Below are 21646 nucleotides of genomic sequence, written 5' to 3'. Positions count from 1 at the left end.
ACAGATTTAGGAAACAAATACACTACATGTGCTTCAACCAAACGGCCATGTCAGAAATCTAAAAGAACCAGTGTTCAGTCCAGTAAGTAGAGGTGATGGTGTTGGACTGGAGTGGACCAAGTCATACAACACACAACGCCAGATTATAGGCCAACAGGTTTATTTGAAATCACAAGCTTTTAGAGCATTGCTCCTTCATCAGGTGAAGTGGAGGGAAGCACGCAGGCACAGAATTTATAGGCAAAGAGATAATTGCAAAATAATTCTAGGTACTTAAGAGTGTCAAAAGGTAGTATAAATTATGTCAGTGGAAAGTTGACATGCTGAATAACAAGTTGTTGTGGTTCTGTTCACCGAGCTGGGAATTTGTGTTGCAGACGTTTCGTCCCGTCTAGGCGACATCCTCAGTGCTTGGGAGCCTCCTGTGAAGCGCTTCTGTGATCTTTCCTCCGGTATTTGTAGTGGTTTGAATCTGCCGCTTCCGGTTGTCAGTTCCAGCTGTCCGCTGCAGTGGTCGGTATATTGGGTCCAGGTCGATGTGCTTATTGATTGAATCTGTGGATGAGTGCCATGCCTCTAGGAATTCCCTGGCTGTTCTCTGCTTGGCTTGTCCTATAATAGTGGTGTTGTCCCAGTCGAATTCATGTTGCTTGTCATCTGCGTGTGGGGCTACTAAGGATAGCTGGTCGTGTCGTTTCGTGGCTAGTTGGTAAACGACACGACCAGCTATCCTTAGTAGCCACACACGCAGATGACAAGCAACATGAATTCGACTGGAACAACACTACTATTATAGGACAAGCCAAACAGAGAACAGCCAGGGAATTCCTAGAGGCATGGCACTCATCCACAGATTCAATCAATAAGCACATCGACCTGGACCCAATATACCGACCACTGCAGCGGACAGCTGGAACTGACAACCGGAAGCGGCAGATTCAAACCACTACAAATGCCGGAGGAAAGATCACAGAAGCGCTTCACAGGAGGCTCCCAAGCACTCAGGATGTCGCCTAGACAGGGGACGAAACATCTGCAACACAAATTCCCAGCTCGGCGAACAGAACCACAACAACGAGCACCCGAGCTACAAATCTTCTCCCAAACTTTGAATAACAAGTCTTTACAAGTGATCATGAAGTGTCAAGTGATGAGAATAAAGTGTCAACAGCTGAATAGCAAGTGCAGAGATGACCTATAATCTGATTAATTAAAGCAGTGAGATAATTTCAAAATATCAAAAACGAAGATGGTGCTAGAGGCAAACCAAATAGCTGGAATAACATGATAGGTATAAGAGTGGCATGACAAGGGTCTAACCAAAGTAACAAGTAATCCAATACTGTACAAACTAAGGTAGAGAGATAATAACAATTTGTCAAGGCAATGGTGTCAAAATAGAACAGTAAGGAAGATTTTGCAAACACAATAGTATGGTGGGGTTCCATGTGTGAAACATGAACTCAAGATCACAGTTAAGGCTGTCATCATGGGTGTAGAACTTGGCTATCAGTTTTTGCTCAGCGATTCTGCGTTGTGTGTCTCAAAGGCTGCCTTGGGGGACGCTTACCCAAGGATCATCTGCACAACATTCTTGATCCTGAAATGTTCCCCGAATGGGAGGCAACACTCCTCCCTGACAATTGTTGGGCGGCGTTCGTTCATCCGTTGTCACAGCATCTGCATAGTCTAGCCAATATACCATGCCACATGGCATCCTTTCCTGCAGCATATATGAGGTAGACGGCATTGATCAATTCATGTGAGTACCTACTGTGTACATGGTGAGTGGTGTTCCCATGTGTGATAGTAGTATCCATATTGATGATCTGCCATGTCAGACCATATTTCACAGCAAACTACTCAGCCTTCAGGAGAACAGCAACCATAACACCACATAACCCTGACATACCTCTGCAAGGTATGCCAGATTATCAACATGGATACTACCACCATGTGGTAACACGAACTACCATATACACGGTAGGTACTCATGTGACTCGGCCAATGCTGTCTACCTCATATGCTGCAGGAAAGAATGCCACAAGGAATGGTATATCGGCGAGACCATGCAGACGCTGTGACAACGGATAAACTGACACTGCACAATAATCACCAGGCAGGCGTGCTCTCTCCCAGTCAGGGAATACATCAGCGATCAAGGACATTCAGCTGCCAATCTTTGGGTAAGAGTCCTCCAAGACGGTCTTTTAGAGACACAGCAATGCAGAATTGCTGAGCAGAAACCGATAGTCAAGTTCTGTACCCATAAGGACGGCCTAAACTGTGACCTTGGGTTCATATCATGCTACATGTAACCCCAGCATACTGCTCTGTGCTTGCAAAATCTCCCATATTGTTCTGTTTTGACAACATCACCATGATAATTTGTTACTATCTCCCTATCTTAATTTGTTTGTACAGTGTTGGATTACTTGTCACTTTGGTTAGACCCTCGTCATGTGACTCTTATACCGATCATGTTATTCTAGCCATTTGGTTTGTCTCGGACAGAGGCAAAAAATCTGCAGATGCTGGAATCCAAGGTAGACAAGCAGGAAGCTGGAAGAACACAGCAAGCCAGGCAACATCATGAGATGGAGAAGGTCCAGGAGGACCTGAAGAAGGGTTACACCCAAAACGTTGACTAATACTGCCTATCTTGATGCGTTCTTCCAGCCTCCAGCTTGTTTCATTTGGTTGGTCTCTGGCACCATCATTTTTCTGATTTTCTGTAATTATCTCTCTGCTTTAATTAATTGGATCACAGGTTATCCCTGCACTTGCTGTTCAGCTGTTGACACCTTACTCACACCATTTGACACTTTTTGATTGTCTGCAAAGATTTTTTATTCAGCCTGCCAACACTCCAAACCATTTGTACTAACTTTTGACACCCTTAATTACCTGGAATTATCTTGCAGTTATCTCTCTGCCAATAGATTCTGTGCCTGTGTGGTTCCCTCCACTTCATCTGATGAAGGAGCAGTGCCCTGGAAGCTTGTGATTTCAAATAAACCTGTTGGATTATGAACTGGTGTCGTGTGACTTCTGATTCAGTCCAGCAAGGACATGATGGTCAGTTAGGGGGCTGGTCCATCCTCAGTGCTGGGATTTAGCAGAAATCACAGAGGACTGAAAGGATTAGGAGTTTGGGGGTTGGGGTGGGTCAGAACTATTGAGGCTGTACATTCCTCTGCATCAGGGTAACTGCCACGCTCCAGGAAGCAACTTCAGGCCAGCCTAGCAGCATCTGAACTGTGCAGTTAGAGCTATAAAGCCCTCTTGCACCAGTGAGCAGTGTAAAATTACATGTCCAAAGTCACTTGGAATTACAACATTTAAAAGGTATCTGGATGGGCACATGAATAGGAATAGTTTACAGGGATATGGGCAAAATGCTGGCAAATGGGAGGTGGCCAGATTGGGACATCTGGTTGGCGTGGTCAAGTTGGATTCAAGAGTCTGTTTCCATGCTGTATGACACTATGACACTATATACATTTTATACGTGTACTCACTGAGTGAAATCCTCCATGAAATTCCTCAAAATTTTGGCAAATTCAGTCCATAATATTTAGTGGCTGATAACAAGATCAGTGGTCATGCCCCTTTCTGATAGGTATAAGAAAAATGAGAGAAACAACAGAAACAATATAAGGAATCTCCATGAGCATTTCTATAATAAAAATCAAAATTTCACCACTTACAGGGCAGACTTCTGTAACTCATTTTGTTTGCTCCTGTCTTACATAAATATCTCAGCTCCTAAACAAATGTCAACAATACACATTTCTGGCATTAAATGTTGTGTAATATTGACACATGCATTCAATGGCAAATTTAGAGAACATAGACGTTCTCACCCTGAAAAATATTTTCCACTAAAATAGCCCAAAGTATACTTCACAAAAACATCGAGGAAATTTTCGGAATTCATACTAGGTGTTTAGCAGTAGAATTCATCTTGCAACTTCATTGCAACAATGTACAGCAACATATTATTGATTCCGAAATTGGAAAAAAACCCAAGCACACTGTTGTGTTTTAACTGCATACATTCAAGCTCTCTGTCCCAAACACTGGCTGATCCCACTTCCAAGGCAATATATTAGCAAGCTAATTTAAGATCGATACAAAAGAATAATAATGCATTTCAAAACATCCAGTTTAAGGAAAGCATAGCAATCTGTATGAAAGAAGAGAATGGAAACATACTATCCTTCACCTACAGATAAATCATACTCAGTGCAGTTGAAGGGAATAAGCTAAACATTAAAATATCAATCATGTCAAAATCATTCGGGTCTTTAGAAGAGTCACATGTCATCCAAACAGCAGTTATCAGACAGCTCATGCAGAAGGATCTATTGGTGATCTTGAGCACTGACATCTCTTATCCAACCGTCCTCTGATAAATTATGGTGTAACACAAGAAAAATCTCTTCTGCAGCAAGTGCTTGAAACTTGGAATGTATTGCCCAAGACCATGCAGGTCACATATTCAACAGTAGGCTTTAAAAAAGAAAATGGATAATTATTTTACAGGATAAAAAATTTGCAGAACCATGCAGAAAGGCCAGTGAGGTGGGACTAGTGGAGTTGTTCTTGCTGCACACTGACCTGGCTTCCTACACTGTTCTTCACCTTTTGATTATTCACTTCTGGACTCTATAATGAGATCAACAATTTCAGGTCACAACCTTTGCCCCCATTTCAGTTTGAGATAGTTGACTGTGTTTTTGGATGGTTAGTGATGATTATGCTTTCTAATTTACACCTTCCACAGCTCCATTTTTGGTTTCCATAATCTGCCCCATTCCATTTTGCTTTGCATCATTAACTTTTTTTTTGTTTACCAATCTTGACAGTTTCCACCGTATCACAGATCTTCTGTTGTATCTGCCCTCCTCGCTCTCCATGTACACTCATTTTAACCCTGTCACATTTCTAACATTTTCCAATTCTGATAGAAAGGCAATACCTTGAAACAAACGACTTGTTCCTCCACAGATGCTGCTATACAGGAGAATTTGCAATATTTTGTTTTTATTTCAGATATCTACCATCCATTATATTTTACTTTTGTTTAAACTCAAATTGTTTCACAAAGTATTTGTTCAGATTCATTACATTTTCTGAAAATTATTCAAATAAATTTATAAATACAAAGCAGTTGTATTTAAGTTTATAGGGTGAGAGAAATATGGAAAAAAATTGTTATGACTGCAAAATGGTTCTACAAGTAACAGTATATTCAAGACTGTTAGCCCATAAATGCTGAGCTGCCAGAAGTCCAGGGAACTGTGGTACATTTTGAATCACAGTGTGGTGTAACTCCAGCATCAAGTACCTTCACAACACTGCAACGCTCTACTAACTTAAATGAAATGATCTTGTAGCATAGTAGGTATTGTCCACACCTCCAAGTCAGAAGATCTGCATTCAAGTCACACTCCAAGACTTGATGGTTAAGGAAGGTGCATTCAAAAAGCTAAACAAATTTATTTATCAACCTGCAGATCCTTCCAATATACACAAATGACAAGCAGTAAGAATGGGAGTGATTTCTGGTCAGCTGTGTGATTAGTAAGAAATTTGGACCTTCTACCATTGTTACCTATACTTCTTTAGTTTTATGTTTTTGATTGTGACTGAAGAAAGAAAGAACTGCTTTAAAAAATAAAGATTGCTGAAGGATTAGTGCAGTTTGTAAAAACGAGTAACCTAAAATTAATTTACAAGCACCATTTAAACAACTGCTTGTTCAAGCAGCAGTTTAAGTGTACTTTGCAGATGAATTGGAGCTAGCAACAAATAGTCGATTGGTCTATGGACACATGACTGATATTGTAGCCCTTCTGTCTGCCTACAACTGCATAATTGGCTTTCACATGACTGAACAACTTGGGGCTGTGAATAAGACAGCGAGAAGCTCATAGATTTCCACTAGCTCAAGAGCTCTCTCTCTGTTCTTTGCTGGAAAAGCTACTTTAAGTTTGAAGTAAACCAGTTCATTTTGCCTTTGACAGTTGCTGTGAACTGTGGCTTTTAATAAGAATCAGAGACCTTTTACAAGTGTGAGCCAGTTGCCCTATGCTTCCGGTAAACAAGTGGAGGCATCTGAAGAACTGAAAAGAAGTGTTCTGTTTAGTGCAAGAATCATCTCAGAAAATTCTGCGAATAAGGACGAGTGGACAACTTTCCCACTTTTCCCTCCACCCATATCATCCATGTTGTGCATGTGCACATGCGTGCATTAGGGGAGGAGACACATATAAGGCAATGTTTATAACAGGATTAGAGTTTTAACCAGGAAAGTTATTTGCTGATAGATCATTAAAGTTTACTTGTAGCTAAAGTCTATTTACCTGTAATACAGAGTAATTCTTCTGAAGTACAAAAACGTGGACATCCTTTGTTAACTTAGATCTGAAAATCAAATAAATTTGGGAACTTGGCCTAATTCTGTAGAATCTTTAACCGTTGCGATGATTCACAGAGGAATGGGACTATTTGGTGCCGCCCTTTTGGTGCCAATCATTTGGCCCTGCCATTTTGGCTCTAAACTGTTTTGGCGCTCATTACTTTGGCGCTGAGCTGTTTTGGCGGCAATACATATAGGCAACCATCATGTGAAAATTTTGGTTTGTCTTAGAATGGCTTAGAATGTTTTCAGCCATTTCTGGTATGGGCTCAGATGATTATAAATCCTCTCTTAAAACCTTTTACGACACTTTACCCACAATAGAAGTAAGGTTCTCTGGTTTATAATTACCTGGGTTGTCTCTACTCCCACCCTCTTGAACAAGGGAACAATATTTGATATCCTCCAGTCTTCTTGTACTATTCCTTTAGACAATGACGACATAAAGATCAAAGCCAAAGGCTCTGCAATCACCTCCCTGGCTTCCCAGAGAATCCTAGGATAAATCCCATCCAGCCCAGGGGATTTATCTATTTTCATACTTTCCAGAATTGTTAACACCTCCTCCTTGTGAACCTCAATCCCATCTAATCCAGTAGCTTGTTTCTCAGTATTCTCCTTGACAACATTGTCTTTTTCCAGTGTGAATACTGAAAAAATATTCACTTAGCGCTTCACCCATCTCTTCTGACTCCATGCACAACCTCGCACTACTATCCTTGATTGGCCCTATTCTTAGAGGTAAAAACAATGACTGCAGATGCTGGAAACCAGATTCTGGATCAGTGGTGCTGGAAGAGCACAGCAATTCAGGCAGCATCCGACGAGCAGCAAAATCGATGTTTCGGGCAAAAGCCTTTCATCAGGAATAAAGGCAGAGAGCCTGAAGCGTGGAGAGATAAGCTAGAGGAGGGTGGGGGTGGGGAGAAAGTAGCATAGAGTACAATAGGTGAGTGGGGGAGGGGATGAAGGTGATAGGTCAGGGAGGAGAGGGTGGAGTGGATAGGTGGAAAAGAAGCTAGGCAGGTCGGACAAGTCCGGATAAGTCAAGGGGACAGTGCGGCGCTGGAAGTTTGAAACTAGGAACAGGTGGGGGAAGGGGAAATGAGGAAGCTGTTGATGTCCACATTGATGCCCTGGGGTTGAAGTGTTCCGAGGCGGAAGATGAGGCGTTCTTCCTCCAGGCGTCTGGTGGTGAGGGAGCGGCGGTGAAGGAGGCCCAGGACCTCCATGTCCTCGACAGAGTGGGAGGGGGGAGTTGAAATGTTGGGCCACGGGGCTATTATAAATAAATGTGGTTATTTATATTGCAGACCATAGATAAACCTATGGAATACACACAAAGGTATTACACAGAAAATGATGATTTGATTCAACACTGGCCTAAGCCCATGTATATGGTCCACACTAATCTGCCAATCTTCATCTACTATTGTGTTAGTATTCCTTTCTCTTTCATATATTTGTGTTGCACCCACTGACATGTGGCCATACGAATTCATTTGAACTGCTACCTATGGTACTAAGTTTCATATTCCAACATTCTGATTAAGAGAATTACACACACACACACATTTATTGCACCAATTCTGATCTTATCCACATTTCAAAACATTGTCTATGTCAAGCCCATCAAATCATTCCATAATCTTAAAGACTTTGATCAGGGCACAGTTCATCTCTATCAGTATATACTTCTGATATAAAACCAGAACTCTGCAGTCCTCCAAGTGTGGTCTAAACAAACTTATACAAGTTAAATAATTCCTCTTTTCCCTCTCCAAATGGATACTAGTGCTTCTTTTTTGAATGACCTCATTAATCAGTCATACTTCAGAAATTAGGTATGTATATCATCAGATTACTCAACACGTTTCCCTTTTTGGAAACTCATTTCCAATGAGTTTATGATCTTATTTTCCTTACCAAAATATATATCACTTCATATTTACCTACACTGACATTCACTGGCCTATTGCCCACCATTTACAACTTCATGCATTTTGTCACAGTCTCCTCCCAATTTGGCATTATCCATAATTTTGAAATTGGAGAGGACAAATTGTTTCTACAAACAGTGAAGAACAATGGCTTCAGCACAATTCCTACAGTAACACCATTTCCCACCTTACTTCAGTCTGAGTGCTAATTTTTAAACTTTACTGCACTTTCTCCATTGTTATCAACTTGTTCCCCATTCTGTTGCCTCATGACTCCACATTTTCCTGTTGTATGGGTCAGAAGGATCTGAAAGAGTTATTATTTGATTGAGTATAATAAACATCACACACTCTTATGAGAACTTGTTGAAAGAGCAAAAGAAGACCTGAAGGAGATGGATCTAGTTCTCCCAACATAGTTAATAGAGACTATTCATATACTCAGTAAATTGTTTCACAGAAGCAATAAAAAACATCTCCTTCATTTCACAAGTCTCTTTTCATTAGACTATAAGGTGACTACCCACGTCCCCAAGAGACTATACACCTCAAACACACAGGTTGCAACACTGACATCACTGTGAACAGTATGGAATCAGAACCAGCTCTAAAAAAAAACAAACATGCTGGTAGCCAGAAGGCAGATACTGCTGATTGCTGAGAACATGAACCCCCAAAAAAAAACCTTGTGGCAATACTCCAAAGAATAATAGAGGAACCATTTCAGACTTCACAGAAGTCTTGCTGGAACAGAAAAAATCTGTTGTTTCAATCCAGAGGTGTAGTCTGCATTAGCTAGACAGTTGTCTGTAGGAATATTCCATGCTTCAAAAAGTCAATCCAACAACCGATTGTATGAGACAAAACTAAAAAGCACGGGTAAAAAGGGAAAACTTTAAACATCAAAGTAATTCAGGTTGAAATGGTTAAAAACAAAATATGAAGTTGCAGCTCACATCACATGTAATCACCGTAGGACGTGTGTGTTGATGCTGCCCATGTTGTCCTTTGTTTTTCCAAGAGGGTTTGTAAAAGCAGAAGTGCTGGTTTGTCAGGAAATGGTTAGTTTGAACAATGGCAGGGGAGTGGCGAGTTCTCCCAATTCAGGTTTTTTCCTGAGTTTGGTTTGTTTCAGCAAGCAGTCAGACAACTTCTGGGGACCTAGCAAAGCAGCTACAGTAAAAAGAGGTTCCATGCTTCAACAGAGGTCTTGACTGAACGTTCTGAAAACTTTGCTGCTTGTAAGAACTTATGTTTGAATTTACCTTTTGCCAAGAGGTGTGTTTATGCGATGTTGCTGGGATCGGAACAGCTTCGTTAAGTTGCTATATCATGTCGGTTGGGTTTTCGAATAAGTTATTCTAAATTCTGTTTGCTTGTATTTGTGTTTCAATACATTCTGATATGTTTAAAGCTGAGAGGTTTGACCAGCTGCATCACTCCTGTCTTTACAAAAAATAAAAAAAGGTGGGTTTGGGTCTGGGCTACCTTTGTAAAATGTTTTAGAGGGTTTTGTCTGGTCCATAACACAAGGCCAAAAATCATAGACTTGAACTACCAAGACAAAGAGAAATTCACAATCTTAGAACAGGGAAGGGAACTGGGGAAATCACAAACTCGCCAAGTCATTTGAAGCAACCACGCATTGGGCAATTTAAAAGCAAGCAAGCAGTTCTGGTCTGATACACAACATTTTCAGGAGATGCTATTGTAGACACTAAAAGGCAGGAGTCCTCCATTACAGCCAACAAAAGGCAGGAAATCTGAAAAAAGCAGGAATAGTTCCAATAGTCAGGGAAGACAGAAATCCTTGCAACAGTCACAGAAGTGCAAAAATTCTCCATTACAGCTACAAAAGCACAGGATTCCACATGTATAGTCATATCAAACAGGAAAAACCTCTAACAGTAAAGTATGGGAGAACTGGTGTCACAGAAACATAAAATGAAGAATAATAACATAGTGAATAATATTAGGAAGCGGTGACATTTGAAATAGTATTTCAAGGAAGATTTAATATCAGAAATGGGTTAAATAGAACATAAAAATCGAATAGCCTGGACAAAACAATTCTTGAGGCACAATAGAACTCGACACTAAGCCAGAAGCTGAACAAACCATTCAACTGCTGAACGCAACTGGGAGTACGGCATATGATGTTACTCCTCATTCCTGATGAAGGGCTTTTGCCCGAAAAGTTGATTTCCTGCTCCTCGGATGTTGCCTAACCTGCTGTGCTTTTCCAACACCACACACTCGACTCTAAACTCCAGCATCTGCAGTCCGTACGTTCTCCTATATGATGTTGCTCACCAGAGGTAAGAGAAGCGACAGACACAAAGAGATAGTGACAGTTATTAAAATAGTAATAGAATTCTGTTTGAAAAGGGTTGAACAGATGAATGTCATCTCAGAGAATCCAAACATCGTTTCATTAATTACCTCTGTAGACTTGTGGAGGGATGCGACTTGTGGTGACAATGTCAGAATTGATAGGCAAACTGATGACTGTCAGATTTATTACAATCTGATGATGATTTAACTGTAGCAAAAGCCATTCAGATGGAGAGTGATGCAAAGATGTAAAACTAACACAGATAAACCCTAAGGGGGAAAAAACATAGTAAGAGATGTTGGGGAGAGGGGAGGCAGCAAACAAGACAGAAGAGACCCTAGCAGAATAAGAGAGAGGGACAATAAAGGGGAATGGGATACAGAAAGGAAATCTTCAAGGAGGTTGGAAAGAACAGGAAGCAATGGTGGGGAAGAGAGAACAGATTCAATCCTGTCAAAGCAACAGTCAGCTAGCTAAAAGCTAGGTAAACTTGAAGCCACCGAGATTATGAATTACTTGCAAATGAATGCAGTATCTCAAGCCTAAGATTGCGTATGCTCAGGAGTTGTTTGCTTGCAAAGTCTGTACTGGACGCTATTGAAAGTAACACCTCACCAATTGTTAAATTTAAATTTGAGATTAACACCTGAAATGCAACTTTCTGCTTGTTTAAAATATTTCAGCTTTATGAATATGTGATGGGAATGTTTTAGCTCCAACCTCACCAGTCTAGAGAATTTGTGCTTAGAGGGTGGATTCCTGTCTGCAAAAAATGTCAAGATCTTTTGAAGATAGTTTTGCTAACATACACCCATTGTCTCATGTCAATTTAAATGTAAATTTAAGTATCTCAGAAATTCATGCTTTTCTTGTGTTTCATTTGGCTTTATGTTCAATGGGATGATAATTATGATAATTACTGAGGATATTTGTGCATTTTTGTAATTCTCCTTCTCTGCAAATCCAAATCATTCAGCACAACGTACAGAAGATAACAATAGTGTGTGTCTGCATGGCCCAAAGGAGCTAATGTGAATGCAAACTTCACCTCTGCAAGCCTCACCAAGATGTGTATCGTCTGCAAACTTCAACATTGTCTCCTGTACATAAAAATCACAACAACTCTCATATTTCAGGAAAAGCAAGGATCCCAAAACCAAATCCTAGAGAACTACACTCAAACCTTCTTCCAGGCTAAAAATACCCATTAACGTTGTTTTATATCTGCTTTGTCACTGCCCCTTTTATTCCATGACCTATGACTTTCCCTCACATCTGTTGTGTGACACCGTTTCAAACACCTTTTGGAAGTCTTAGACATAAATCAACAGCTTTGCCTCTTCAACTCACCTCTTCTAAAAACTCCAGCAAGTCTGTTAGACATGATTTTTCTTTAACAAATCCATGCTGACTGAACAGAATTACACAGGGCATGGAGCACTGCAGCACAGGAACAGGCCCTTTTGCCCAACATGTCTTCGGTGAACATCATGCTGCTCCAAACTAATCCCACCTGCCTGAACATGGTACATATCTCTCTATTCCCAGTTTGTTCATGTTCATGCCTCTTAAATGTTAATTCTACTGTCTTCCAATGGCAGCACATCCCAGGCATCTACCACACTCCCTTTAAAAGAAATTTTCTTCACATTTCTCCTTTAAACTTGTCCCCTTTCATCTTAAACCTATGGTCCCCATTCCACTCTGGGAAAAAGACTCCCACTACTCACCTCTCAATGTTAGCCATGATGTGGCCATAATGTAACAACTGCCAATATCAGAGCACCATCCGACAATTCATCCGCTTCAACCTCGACCACAACGTTTTCACTTTTGACAGCCATTCTTCATCCAGACAGATGGAACAGCACTAGGGACAAAATTTGCACCCCAATATTTTCATGCATAGGTTTGAGCGAGACTTTTTTGCTGCACAGGACCTCTAACCAGCACTTTACACCAGATATATTGACAACATATTCTTCCTCTGGACCCATGGCAAGGAGTCACTGAAACAACTACACAGAGATATCTACAAATTTCATCTCACCATCAGACTTACCACAGACAACTCTTTAGTATCAGTCTCATTCTTGGATACATGCATCTCCATCAGTGATGGCACCTCAGTACCTCACTCTACTGCAAACCCATGAATAACCTCACAATGCTGCACTTCTCTAACTTCCACACCAAACATATTAAAACAGCCAGTCCCTACAGAAATGCCCGACGCATACACAGGACCTGTTCTGATGAGAAGGAACGCAATGTACACCTGAAGGTGCTCAAGAATGCTCTCATAAGAACAGGGTTTGGTGCTCAACTCATCGATTGCCAGTTCCAATGTGCCACACTGAGAAGCCACAAATTACCTCCTCAGGAGAGTGATACAGGATGCAACCAATAGGGTACCCTTTGTAGTCCAGTACTTCCCGGGAGCAGGGAAAGTACGCTATGTTCTTCACAGCCTGCAATACATTATCAATGAGTACGAAGACCTCACCAAGACCTTCCCTACGCCTCCACTTCTCACCTTTAAATAACCACCAAACCTTAACCAGACCATTGTTCACAGCAAACTGCCCAGCCTTCAGGACAACATCAATCAAAACACCGTACAGCCCTGTCATGGCAACCACTGCAAGACATTTCAGAGTGTCAACATGGATGGCACCATCACACATAGGGACACCACCCATCATGCACACGGCAGGTACTCCTGTCACTCAGACAACGTTGTCTATCTCATACGCTTCAGGCAAGAATGCCCCAATGCACGATACATTGGAGAGACCAAGCGATGCTACGACAACAGATGAATGGACACCATGCAACAATTGCCAGATACAGTGTTCTCTCCCAGTCAGGGACAATCAACCTCAGATCTTCGGGTGTCCATTCTCCGAGGAGGACTTCAGGATACGCAACCACGCAGAGTGGCCAAGCAGAGGCTGACAGTCAAGTTCAGAACCCATGAGGATGGCCTCAACCGGGACCTTGGGTTCATGTCACACTACACATGGTCACACTACACGTGACCCCACTACACTATACAATCTCACACTCACGCAGACCGTCTCTCAAACACATGCTCTCTCTCATAAATACACACACACACACACCCTCACACACACACACTCATGCATTCACACTTTCACAGGCTTATGCTCCATCACACTTTCTCACACACTTTACTAAGCACGCGCACATGCAAATATTGTCTCACACGCGCAAACACACACACACGTCTATGTGGTGAATTTGCAGTTGCAGAATTATATTTGCAGATACATTCTATTTTGCTCAAAAAAACACAACCTGTAGGCAGTCAATGCAGCCAGTAATCCATGTAACATTTTATAAATTCCTACTTTGGAAATAGAACCAGTTTGACTCAAGATTGGGATACAGATATTCTCTTAACCTCATACCTTTAAGCATTGTCTGAGCTGAGATGTCACTTCTTTAATATAAAAACCTTAAGTTATCTCGAGAATGTGACTTAAAAGTAGTTCTAGGATTTACATATTAATAAACTAAGACCTGCAACCCATTCAAAAAGATGAAATGTCACTGGTGGGCAAGTTGTTGGAGGGAATCCTGAGGGACAGGATGTACATGTACATGTATTTGGAAAGGCAAAGACTGATTAGGGATCATCAGCATGGCATTGTGCATGGGAAATCATGTCTCACAAACCTGATTGAGTTATTTGAAAAAGTAACAAAAAAGGACTGATGAGGGCAGAGCGGTAGATGTAATCTATATGGACTTCAGTAAGGTGTTCGACAAGGTTCCCCATGGGAGACTGGTTAGCAAGGTTAGATCTCACAGAATACAGGAAGAACTACCCATTTTGATACACAACTGGCTCAAAGGTAGAAGACAGAGGGTGGTGGTGGAGGGCTGTTTTGCAGACTGAAGGCCTGTGACCTGTGGAGTGCCACAAGGATCGGTGCTGGGTCAACTACTTCCCGTCATTTATGTAAATGATTTGGATGTGAGCATAAGAGGTATAGTTAGTAAGTTTGCAGATGACATAAGTTTGCAGATGACACCAAAATTGGAGGTGTAGTGGAGAGTGAAGAAGGTTACCTCAGATTGCAACAGGATCTTGATCAGATGGGCCAATGGGCTGAGAAGTGGCAGATGGAGTTTAATTCAGATAAATGTGAGATGCTACATTTTGGGAAAGCAATCTTAGCAGGACTTATATACTTAATAGTAAGACCCTGGGGAGTGTTGCTAAACAAATAGACCTTGGAGCACAGGTCTCTAGCTTCTTGAAAGTGGAGTCGCAGGTAGCTAGGACAGTGACGGTGATGCCTGGTATGCTTTCCTTTATTGGCGAGAGCATTGATTACAGGAGTTGGGAGGTCATGTTGCGGCTGTACAGGACATTGGTTAGGCCACTGTTGGAATAATGCGTGCAATTCTGGTCTCCTTCCTATCGGAAAGATGTTGTGAAACTTGAAAGGGTTCAGAAAAGATTTACAAGGATGTTGCCAGGGCTTGAGAATCTGAGCTATAGGGAGAGGCTGAACAGGCTGGGGCTGTTTTCTCTGGAACGTCGAAAGCTGAGGGGTGACCTTATAGAGGTTTACAAAATCATGAGGGGCATGGATAGGATAAATAGACCAAGTCTTTTCCCTGGGATGGGGAGCCCAGAACTTGAGGACATAGGTTTAGGGTGAGAGGGGAAAGATGTGAAAGATACCTAAGGGGCAACATTTTCAAGATGATGTAAGGAATGAGCTGCCAGAGGAAGTGGTGGAAGCTAGCACAATTGAAACATTTAAAAGGGATTTGGATGGGTACATGAATAGGAAGGGTTTGGAGTGAGATGGGCCAGGTGCTAGCAGGTGGGACTAGATTGGGTTGGGATATCTGGTCAGCATGGCTGGGTTGAACCGAAGGGCCTATTTCCGTGCTATACATCTCTATGACTCTACGAAAGATTCAACCACAATCTAGGGTTGTTCAACATATCATTTCAGCTGCATGGCACTGTAATCTTTTGCTATAAATACATGTCTTATGATCCTTCTCCACAGATACCCGATGAAGGGATAGTGTTCTGAAAGTTAGTGTTTCTAAATAAACCTTTTGGTCTATAACCTGCTGTTGTTTGATTTTTAACTTTCTCAATTTTAGATACTTATATCAAGTCAACCCTCAGCTTCTGACACTTTTCAACAAACAATCCATTTTTGTCTAACCTTTCTTGATAAGTAAAATACTCCAATCCAACACCTACTGGCAAACCTCATTTGCACTCTTTCCAAGTTGTCCACATCTTTCCTACCGTGTGGCAACCAGAGCTACACACAAAGGCCTAATTAAAGTCCAAAGGCCTAATTAAAGTCTTAGATAGCTCCATGACTTGCACCCTGTCCACATGCGTTCCCACTTTCAGAGAGCAATGGACTTGCACCCCAAGTTCACTCTGCATGTCAATGCTCCACATGGTCCTGCTATTTACAGTATATTTGCCTCCTGCATATGAACTCCCAAGATGCAGCACTTCATTCTTGTTAAACTCCGTCTGCTGTTTCTCCGCCTGACTTTCCAACTGATCCATATCCTGCTGTATCCTTTAACAATCTTCCTCACTATTCCACCAATTATCATGTCATTTGCAAACTTCCTAACTGGACCTCCTGCATTTTCATCTAAATCAGGTCCCAGCATTGATCCATGCAGAACACCGCTGGTCACAAAACTCTCGTCAGAATATCACCCTTCCAAAACTAAACTCTGTCTTCTATAGCCAAGTCAATTTTGTATCGAACAAACCAACTCATCGTGGATCCCATATGACTTGATCTTCTGGACCAGCCCATCATGAGGAACCTTGTTAAATGCTTTCATAAAGTCCACGTTGACCACATCCAATGCTGTACTCTCAATCAACGTTTTCACTTCCTCAAAGAAATCACTCAAAGTTTTGAGAGTGAGGACCTCCCCAGCATAAAGCCATGCTCACTCTCCCTTATAAGTCCATTCTTTTCCCATGGTGATTGTTTTTTTTTTCTTAAGAGTTTTAATGAGATACACTGTTCCTGTACTCAGGGAAAACATGAAATTATGACAGAAGTATTCTATTTCTTTGACAAGATTTTTCATGATTATTTTCCTGATATCATCCCCATAAAATTAGGTTTTTTTCCAATTTATTACTTTGTCTTTTTATGCAATTGTATAATTTATTTATAATTTGAAGCAAACTCTTCCATCACATGTGAAGAAAAGAAAAAAATCTGAAAGCAAAACAGACTAAGTTATTTTCAAACCATCTATTCATTCTGGTAATGTGAAAAACTAAGTTCTAAAGTTTCCTCAAAAAAATTCAACTTTGTCATTCATAGATTACAGAGTGACAGATGTAAAATACATAGCCATACAGGACAGAAGCAGACCTTCGGTCCAACCAACCCATGCTGAACACAATCCCAAACTAAACTAGTCCCACCTGCCTGCTCCTGGCTCAAATCTCTCCAAACCTTCACTATTCATGTATCCATCCAAATGTCTTTTCAAGTTTAGTCCAGTCCTTCCAAATGTCTTTTAAACTTTAGATGAATAAAATTACTTGGCCATAAGTAATGTCAATTTTCTATATTGCTATACAAGACGTAACAGATTACACTCCAACGCAACATAAAATTATTCCATCAATTGTTAATGCTCATGTGACATATTAATCAAAGGACGCACTTTAGTTCCATTTCAGCCAGTGTGAAATGCTTGATCATTTTAATGTCACCATACTGAAAATCTGATACAGTAATACAGTAAAAAAAAATATATAGGTCAACACATCCAGGCTAAGTAAATCAAAAGGAAAAATAGTTCCATGTATCATAATAATAGTGAAGAACTGACTATTTATGTTTTGCCAGTTTAAAAAACTTTCAATCATATGATCATCTTAAAATTGATGGTCAGTCAATACATAAAAGCAACATCTTGCACAAATTAAATGTGCAAGTGTCATACAGATATGTTAAGATATTTGATGTTGCATCCAGAGGAGTTGTTTCCTCAATTTAAAAGTCATGTGATCAAAGAGCATTCTACTCCTTTACAGCAACTCATACTCAGTTATCAGACTGACAACTTAGTTCCATCCACTTTTAGTTTGATTGACTGTGCAAAATAAAAATTCAGTGTCATACAGAGAATGATGTCTCAGATTGCTGTGGCCTTGAACATATCCCTCAATACATAATAAACTTTTATTTGCATTTTCAGAGCTTTATAGAAATAATAAAACCTTTAATTATAAAGCCAACAGCTGTCAGCATGGCCATCAAGGATTTTCTTTTTTAACTGCATTACTTGATAGGTCGGATAATAAAATTGACTTTATTCACTTTCTCATGCAATTTAGAAAAACACTGATTCACAGAGCAGTAACCATCAGGATGTGTGTCCACCAAAGTAATTTTCTAAGACCTACTATTACTTAAAGTTGATATTTCATAGAATCAGAGTGGTAGAGCACAAAAACATGCCCTTGGTCCAAATCTCACATGCCGAGTAGATAGCCTCATTTAAACTAGTCCTGTTTGCCAGCATTTAGCCAATGTCCCTCTAAACGCTTTGTATTCATATAGCTATGCAGATGCCTTTTAAATGTTGTAACTGTTCCAGCCTCCACTACTTCGTCCGGCAGTTCACTCCACCCTCCGAGTGAAAAAGTTGCCTCTCAGGTTCCTTTTAAATCTTTCCCCTCTCATACCCTCTAATTTTGAACTCTCTCACCTTGTCAATTTACTTTATCCATGCCTCTCGTGATTTTATAAACTGCTATAAGGTCAGCCTTTGACGCTCTACGAAAAATAGCCCCAACCTATTCAGCCTCTCCCTATAACACAAAAACTCCAACCTTGGCAATATCTTTATAAATCTTTACTGAACCCTTTCAAGTTTCACATCCAATTGCATGGAGACCAGAATTGAACATGATATTCCAAACATGGCCCAACCAATGTTTGGTGCAGCCGCAACATAGAGTCATAGAGATGTACAGCATGCAAGCAGACCCTTTGGTCCAACCTGCCAATGCCAACCAGATATCCCAACCCCATCTAGTCCCACCTGCCAGCACCCAGCCTATATCCCTCCAAACCCTCCCGATTCATATAACCATCCAGATGCCTGTTAAATGTTGCAATTGTACTAACCTCCACAATATCCTCTGGCAGCTCATTCCAGACACACTGAAAAAATTGCCCCTTAGGTCTCTTTTATATCTTTCCCATCTCACCAGAAACTTATGCCCTATAGTTCTGGACACCACCATCCCAGGGAAAAGACTTGGTCTATTTATCCTATCCACGCCCCTCATGATTTTGCAAACCTCTATAAGGTCACCCCTCAGCCTCCAATGCTCCAAATAAAACAGCCCCAGTTTGTTCAGCCTCTCCCTATAGCACAAATCCTCCAAACTGGCAACATCCTTGTAAATCTTTTCTGAACCCTTTCAAATAGGAAGCAGACCAGAATTGCACACAACATTCCAACAGTGGCCTAACCAATGTCCTGTACAGCCGCAACATGACCTAACTCCTGTACTCAGTACTCTGACCAATAAAAGAAAGCATACCAAACGCCTTCTTCATTTTGCTATCTACCTGTGACTCCACTTTCAAAGAGCTATGAACCTGCACTCCAAGGTCTCTTTGTTCAGCAACACTCCCTAGGACCTTACCATTAAGTGTATAAGTCCTGCTAAGATTTGCTTTCCCAAAATGCAGCACCTCACATTTATTTGAATTAAATTCCATCTCTGCCACTTCTCAACCCATTGGCCCACCTGATCAAGATCCCATTATAATCTGAGGTAACCTTCTTCGCTATCCACTACACCTCCAATTTTGGTGTCATCTGCAAACTTACTAACTATACCTCTTATGCTCATATCCAAATCATTTACATAAATGATGAAAAGTAGTTGACCCAGCACCGATCTTTGTGGCACTCCACTGGTCACAGGCCTCCAGTCTGAAAAACAACTGTCCACCACCACCCTCTGTCTTCTACCTTTGAGCCTGTTCTGCATCCAAAATGGCTTGTTCTCCCTGTATTCTGTGAGATCTAACCTTGCTAACCAGTCTCCCATGGGGAACCTAGTCAAATGCCTTACTGAGGTCCATAGAGATCACCTCTACCGCTCTGCCCTCATCAATCCTCACTGTTAGTTCTTCAAAAAACTCAATCAAGTTTATGAGACATGATTTCCCATGCACAAAGCCATGTTGACTATCCCTAATCAACCCCTCCCTTTCCAAATACTTGTACATCCTGTCCCTCAGGATTCCCTCCAACAACTTGCCCACCACAGACGTCAGGCTCAATGGTCTATAGTTCCCGGCTTGTCCTTACCACTTTTCTTAAACAGTGGCACCACATTAGCCCACCTCTGCTCTTCCAGCACCTCACCGGTGATTAATCGATGATACAAATATCTCAGCAAGAGGCCCAGCAATCACTTCCCTAGCTTCCCAGAGTTTTAGGGTTAACCTGATCAGGTCCTGCGGATTTATCCAATTTTGTGCATTTCAAGACATCCAGCACCTTCTCCTCTGTAATATGGACATTTTTCAAGATGTCACCATCTATTTCTCTGCATTCAATATCTTGCATGCTCTTTTCTACAGTAAATACCATTGCAAAATACTTGCTTAGTATCACCCCCATCTCCTGCGGCTCCACACAAAGACTGCCTTGCTGATCTTTGAGGGGCCCTATTCTCTCCCTAGCTTTTGTCCTTAATATATTTGTAAAAACCCTTTGGATTCTCCTTAACTCTATTTGCCAAAGTTATCTCATGTCCCCTTTTTACCCTCCTGATTTCTCTCAAGTATACTCCTACTGCTTTTATTCTCTTCTAAGGAGTCACTCGATCTATCCTGTCTATACCTGACATATGCTTCCTTCTTTTTCTTAACAGACCCTCAATTTCTTTAGTCATCCAGCATTCCCTATAACTACCAGCCTGCTCTTTCACCCTGACAGGAATATATTTTCTCTGGATTCTTGTTATCTCATTTCTGAAGACTTCCCATTTTCCAGCCGTTCCTTTACCTGCTAACATTTGCCCCCCAATCAGCTTTTGAAAGTCCTTGCCTAACACTGTCAAAATTGGTCTTTCTCCAAATCAGAACTTCAACTTTTCAATCTGGTCTATCCTTTTCCATCAATATCTTAAATCTAATAGAATTATGGTCAGTAGCCCCAAAGTGCTCCCCCACTGACACCTCAGTCACCTGCCCTGCCTTATATCCCAAGAGTAGGTCAAGTCTTGCACCTTCTCTAATAGGTACATCCACATACTGAATCAGAAAACTTTCCTGTACACACTCAAATTCCTCTCCATCTACACCCTTAATACTATGGTAAAAACAATGACTGCAGATGCGGGAAACAAGATTCTGGATTAGTGGTGCTGGAAGAGCACAGCAGTTCAGGCAGCATCCAAGGAGCTTCGAAATCGACGTTTCGGGCAAAAGCCCTTCATCAGGAACCCTTAACACTTGGCAGTCCTAGTCTATGTTTGGAAAGTTAAAATCCCCTACCATAACCACCCTATTATTCTGACAGATAACTGAGATCTCCTCACAAATTTGTTTCTCAATTTCCCTCTGACTATTAGGGGGTCTATAATACAATGCCAATAAGATGATCATCCCTTTCTTATTTCTCAGTTCAACAAAAATAACGTCCCTGGATGTATTTCCGGGAATATCCTCCCTCAGTTCAACTGTAATGCTATCCCTTACCAAAAACGCCACTCCCCCTCCTCTCTTGCCTCCCTTTCTTTTCCTTCCTGTAGCATTTGTATCCTGGAACATTAAGCTGCCAGTCCTGTCCATCCCTGAGCCATGTTTCAGTAATTGCTATGATATCCCAGTCCCATGTTCCTAACCATGCCCT

The 21646-nt window shown here is 41.2% G+C and overlaps 1 protein-coding gene across 9 annotated transcripts in view; it reads right to left on the bottom strand.

Moving 5' to 3' along the window:
- LOC122552980 (protein quaking) overlaps window positions 1-21646 on the bottom strand; it is a 563704-nt gene that overhangs the window by 436570 nt on the left and 105488 nt on the right. The gene's annotated exons all lie outside the window — the stretch shown is intronic.

This window comes from Chiloscyllium plagiosum, chromosome 9 (assembly GCF_004010195.1).
Source record: "Chiloscyllium plagiosum isolate BGI_BamShark_2017 chromosome 9, ASM401019v2, whole genome shotgun sequence".
NCBI classification, from domain to species: domain Eukaryota; kingdom Metazoa; phylum Chordata; class Chondrichthyes; order Orectolobiformes; family Hemiscylliidae; genus Chiloscyllium; species Chiloscyllium plagiosum.
Note: the sequence above shows the minus strand (reverse complement) of the source record. Positions and strands in the feature narration are given on the sequence as shown.